Source organism: Phaseolus vulgaris, chromosome 3 (genome assembly GCF_051622355.1).
Source record: "Phaseolus vulgaris cultivar YP4 chromosome 3, ASM5162235v1, whole genome shotgun sequence".
Classification (NCBI taxonomy): Eukaryota; Viridiplantae; Streptophyta; class Magnoliopsida; order Fabales; family Fabaceae; genus Phaseolus; species Phaseolus vulgaris.
In genome coordinates, this window is record NC_143500.1 from 19,710,750 (window position 1) to 19,717,140 (window position 6,391).

The window sequence follows — 6,391 nt, forward strand, 5'->3', positions numbered from 1 at the left end:
ACAGTTTTAACACATGAAATTGTTTTTCAAAGATATTCATAAGTGTTTCAACCAGTTAATAGACTAGGATTGTAAGAGAAATATTAAACATATCAAAACACAATTTGAACACATGAAATTGGTTTTCAAAGATATCGTAAGTGCTTTCAATCAATTAATAGCGAAAAGAACAAGTTGCAAACACTTAGTTAAGTAATACGCTTGTTTTCGACAGTTAAGATACTTTTAGAACTATTATCATACAGAACATTCACTTTCTTATAGTTTCCTAGGTTGTAAAACCTCAGATCGTAAGTGAGAGAAGTAATAAACATATCAAAACACAATTTTAACACGTGAAATTGTTTTTCAAAGACATCACAAGTGTTTCAATCAATTAATAGACCTTGAATTGTAAAAGAAGTATTAAAAACATATCAAAATACAATTTGAACACATGAAATGGTTTTTCAAAGGTATTATCACAAGTGTTTGGATCAAGTAATAGACCTTAGATTGTAAAAGAAGTATTAAACATATGAAAACACAGTTTTAACACATGAAATTGTTTTTCAAAGATATTCATAAGTGTTTCAACCAGTTAATAGACTAGGATTGTAAGAGAAATATTAAACATATCAAAACACAATTTGAACACATGAAATTGGTTTTCAAAGATATCGTAAGTGCTTTCAATCAATTAATAGCGAAAAGAACAAGTTGCAAACACTTAGTTAAGTAATACGCTTGTTTTCGACAGTTAAGATACTTTTAAAACTATTATCATACAGAACATTCACTTTCTTATAGTTTCCTAGGTTGTAAAACCTCAGATCGTAAGTGAGAGAAGTAATAAACATATCAAAACACAATTTTAACACGTGAAATTGTTTTTCAAAGACATCACAAGTGTTTCAATCAATTAATAGACCTTGGATTGTAAAAGAAGTATTAAAAACATATCAAAATACAATTTGAACACATGAAATGGTTTTTCAAAGGTATTATCACAAGTGTTTGGATCAAGTAATAGACCTTAGATTGTAAAAGAAGTATTAAACATATGAAAACACAATTTTAACACATGAAATTGTTTTTCAAAGATATTCATAAGTGTTTCAACCAGTTAATAGACTAGGATTGTAAGAGAAATATTAAACATATCAAAACACAATTTGAACACATGAAATTGGTTTTCAAAGATATCGTAAGTGCTTTCAATCAATTAATAGCGAAAAGAACAAGTTGCAAACACTTAGTTAAGTAATACGCTTGTTTTCGACAGTTAAGATACTTTTAGAACTATTATTATACAGAACATTCACTTTCTTATAGTTTCCTAGGTTGTAAAACCTCAGATCGTAAGTGAGAGAAGTAATAAACATATCAAAACACAATTTTAACACGTGAAATTGTTTTTCAAAGACATCACAAGTGTTTCAATCAATTAATAGACCTTGGATTGTAAAAGAAGTATTAAAAACATATCAAAATACAATTTGAACACATGAAATGGTTTTTCAAAGGTATTATCACAAGTGTTTGGATCAAGTAATAGACCTTAGATTGTAAAAGAAGTATTAAACATATGAAAACACAGTTTTAACACATGAAATTGTTTTTCAAAGATATTCATAAGTGTTTCAACCAGTTAATAGACTAGGATTGTAAGAGAAATATTAAACATATCAAAACACAATTTGAACACATGAAATTGGTTTTCAAAGATATCGTAAGTGCTTTCAATCAATTAATAGCGAAAAGAACAAGTTGCAAACACTTAGTTAAGTAATACGCTTGTTTTCGACAGTTAAGATACTTTTAGAACTATTATTATACAGAACATTCACTTTCTTATAGTTTCCTAGGTTGTAAAACCTCAGATCGTAAGTGAGAGAAGTAATAAACATATCAAAACACAATTTTAACACGTGAAATTGTTTTTCAAAGACATCACAAGTGTTTCAATCAATTAATAGACCTTGGATTGTAAAAGAAGTATTAAAAACATATCAAAATACAATTTGAACACATGAAATGGTTTTTCAAAGGTATTATCACAAGTGTTTGGATCAAGTAATAGACCTTAGATTGTAAAAGAAGTATTAAACATATGAAAACACAATTTTAACACATGAAATTGTTTTTCAAAGATATTCATAAGTGTTTCAACCAGTTAATAGACTAGGATTGTAAGAGAAATATTAAACATATCAAAACACAATTTGAACACATGAAATTGGTTTTCAAAGATATCGTAAGTGCTTTCAATCAATTAATAGCGAAAAGAACAAGTTGCAAACACTTAGTTAAGTAATACGCTTGTTTTCGACAGTTAAGATACTTTTAAAACTATTATTATACAGAACATTCACTTTCTTATAGTTTCCTAGGTTGTAAAACCTCAGATCGTAAGTGAGAGAAGTAATAAACATATCAAAACACAATTTTAACACGTGAAATTGTTTTTCAAAGACATCACAAGTGTTTCAATCAATTAATAGACCTTGGATTGTAAAAGAAGTATTAAAAACATATCAAAATACAATTTGAACACATGAAATGGTTTTTCAAAGGTATTATCACAAGTGTTTGGATCAAGTAATAGACCTTAGATTGTAAAAGAAGTATTAAACATATGAAAACACAATTTTAACACACGAAATTGTTTTTCAAAGATATTCATAAGTGTTTCAACCAGTTAATAGACTAGGATTGTAAGAGAAATATTAAACATATCAAAACACAATTTGAACACATGAAATTGGTTTTCAAAGATATCGTAAGTGCTTTCAATCAATTAATAGCGAAAAGAACAAGTTGCAAACACTTAGTTAAGTAATACGCTTGTTTTCGACAGTTAAGATACTTTTAAAACTATTATTATACAGAACATTCACTTTCTTATAGTTTCCTAGGTTGTAAAACCTCAGATCGTAAGTGAGAGAAGTAATAAACATATCAAAACACAATTTTAACACGTGAAATTGTTTTTCAAAGACATCACAAGTGTTTCAATCAATTAATAGACCTTGGATTGTAAAAGAAGTATTAAAAACATATCAAAATACAATTTGAACACATGAAATGGTTTTTCAAAGGTATTATCACAAGTGTTTGGATCAAGTAATAGACCTTAGATTGTAAAAGAAGTATTAAACATATGAAAACACAATTTTAACACACGAAATTGTTTTTCAAAGATATTCATAAGTGTTTCAACCAGTTAATAGACTAGGATTGTAAGAGAAATATTAAACATATCAAAACACAATTTGAACACATGAAATTGGTTTTCAAAGATATCGTAAGTGCTTTCAATCAATTAATAGCGAAAAGAACAAGTTGCAAACACTTAGTTAAGTAATACGCTTGTTTTCGACAGTTAAGATACTTTTAAAACTATTATTATACAGAACATTCACTTTCTTATAGTTTCCTAGGTTGTAAAACCTCAGATCGTAAGTGAGAGAAGTAATAAACATATCAAAACACAATTTTAACACGTGAAATTGTTTTTCAAAGACATCACAAGTGCTTCAATCAATTAATAGACCTTGGATTGTAAAAGAAGTATTAAAAACATATCAAAATACAATTTGAACACATGAAATGGTTTTTCAAAGGTATTATCACAAGTGTTTGGATCAAGTAATAGACCTTAGATTGTAAAAGAAGTATTAAACATATGAAAACACAATTTTAACACATGAAATTGTTTTTCAAAGATATTCATAAGTGTTTCAACCAGTTAATAGACTAGGATTGTAAGAGAAATATTAAACATATCAAAACACAATTTGAACACATGAAATTGGTTTTCAAAGATATCGTAAGTGCTTTCAATCAATTAATAGCGAAAAGAACAAGTTGCAAACACTTAGTTAAGTAATACGCTTGTTTTCGACAGTTAAGATACTTTTAAAACTATTATTATACAGAACATTCACTTTCTTATAGTTTCCTAGGTTGTAAAACCTCAGATCGTAAGTGAGAGAAGTAATAAACATATCAAAACACAATTTTAACACGTGAAATTGTTTTTCAAAGACATCACAAGTGTTTCAATCAATTAATAGACCTTGGATTGTAAAAGAAGTATTAAAAACATATCAAAATACAATTTGAACACATGAAATGGTTTTTCAAAGGTATTATCACAAGTGTTTGGATCAAGTAATAGACCTTAGATTGTAAAAGAAGTATTAAACATATGAAAACACAATTTTAACACACGAAATTGTTTTTCAAAGATATTCATAAGTGTTTCAACCAGTTAATAGACTAGGATTGTAAGAGAAATATTAAACATATCAAAACACAATTTGAACACATGAAATTGGTTTTCAAAGATATCGTAAGTGCTTTCAATCAATTAATAGCGAAAAGAACAAGTTGCAAACACTTAGTTAAGTAATACGCTTGTTTTCGACAGTTAAGATACTTTTAAAACTATTATTATACAGAACATTCACTTTCTTATAGTTTCCTAGGTTGTAAAACCTCAGATCGTAAGTGAGAGAAGTAATAAACATATCAAAACACAATTTTAACACGTGAAATTGTTTTTCAAAGACATCACAAGTGTTTCAATCAATTAATAGACCTTGGATTGTAAAAGAAGTATTAAAAACATATCAAAATACAATTTGAACACATGAAATGGTTTTTCAAAGGTATTATCACAAGTGTTTGGATCAAGTAATAGACCTTAGATTGTAAAAGAAGTATTAAACATATGAAAACACAATTTTAACACACGAAATTGTTTTTCAAAGATATTCATAAGTGTTTCAACCAGTTAATAGACTAGGATTGTAAGAGAAATATTAAACATATCAAAACACAATTTGAACACATGAAATTGGTTTTCAAAGATATCGTAAGTGCTTTCAATCAATTAATAGCGAAAAGAACAAGTTGCAAACACTTAGTTAAGTAATACGCTTGTTTTCGACAGTTAAGATACTTTTAAAACTATTATTATACAGAACATTCACTTTCTTATAGTTTCCTAGGTTGTAAAACCTCAGATCGTAAGTGAGAGAAGTAATAAACATATCAAAACACAATTTTAACACGTGAAATTGTTTTTCAAAGACATCACAAGTGTTTCAATCAATTAATAGACCTTGGATTGTAAAAGAAGTATTAAAAACATATCAAAATACAATTTGAACACATGAAATGGTTTTTCAAAGGTATTATCACAAGTGTTTGGATCAAGTAATAGACCTTAGATTGTAAAAGAAGTATTAAACATATGAAAACACAATTTTAACACACGAAATTGTTTTTCAAAGATATTCATAAGTGTTTCAACCAGTTAATAGACTAGGATTGTAAGAGAAATATTAAACATATCAAAACACAATTTGAACACATGAAATTGGTTTTCAAAGATATCGTAAGTGCTTTCAATCAATTAATAGCGAAAAGAACAAGTTGCAAACACTTAGTTAAGTAATACGCTTGTTTTCGACAGTTAAGATACTTTTAAAACTATTATTATACAGAACATTCACTTTCTTATAGTTTCCTAGGTTGTAAAACCTCAGATCGTAAGTGAGAGAAGTAATAAACATATCAAAACACAATTTTAACACGTGAAATTGTTTTTCAAAGACATCACAAGTGTTTCAATCAATTAATAGACCTTGGATTGTAAAAGAAGTATTAAAAACATATCAAAATACAATTTGAACACATGAAATGGTTTTTCAAAGGTATTATCACAAGTGTTTGGATCAAGTAATAGACCTTAGATTGTAAAAGAAGTATTAAACATATGAAAACACAATTTTAACACACGAAATTGTTTTTCAAAGATATTCATAAGTGTTTCAACCAGTTAATAGACTAGGATTGTAAGAGAAATATTAAACATATCAAAACACAATTTGAACACATGAAATTGGTTTTCAAAGATATCGTAAGTGCTTTCAATCAATTAATAGCGAAAAGAACAAGTTGCAAACACTTAGTTAAGTAATACGCTTGTTTTCGACAGTTAAGATACTTTTAAAACTATTATTATACAGAACATTCACTTTCTTATAGTTTCCTAGGTTGTAAAACCTCAGATCGTAAGTGAGAGAAGTAATAAACATATCAAAACACAATTTTAACACGTGAAATTGTTTTTCAAAGACATCACAAGTGTTTCAATCAATTAATAGACCTTGGATTGTAAAAGAAGTATTAAAAACATATCAAAATACAATTTGAACACATGAAATGGTTTTTCAAAGGTATTATCACAAGTGTTTGGATCAAGTAATAGACCTTAGATTGTAAAAGAAGTATTAAACATATGAAAACACAATTTTAACACATGAAATTGTTTTTCAAAGATATTCATAAGTGTTTCAACCAGTTAATAGACTAGGATTGTAAGAGAAATATTAAACAT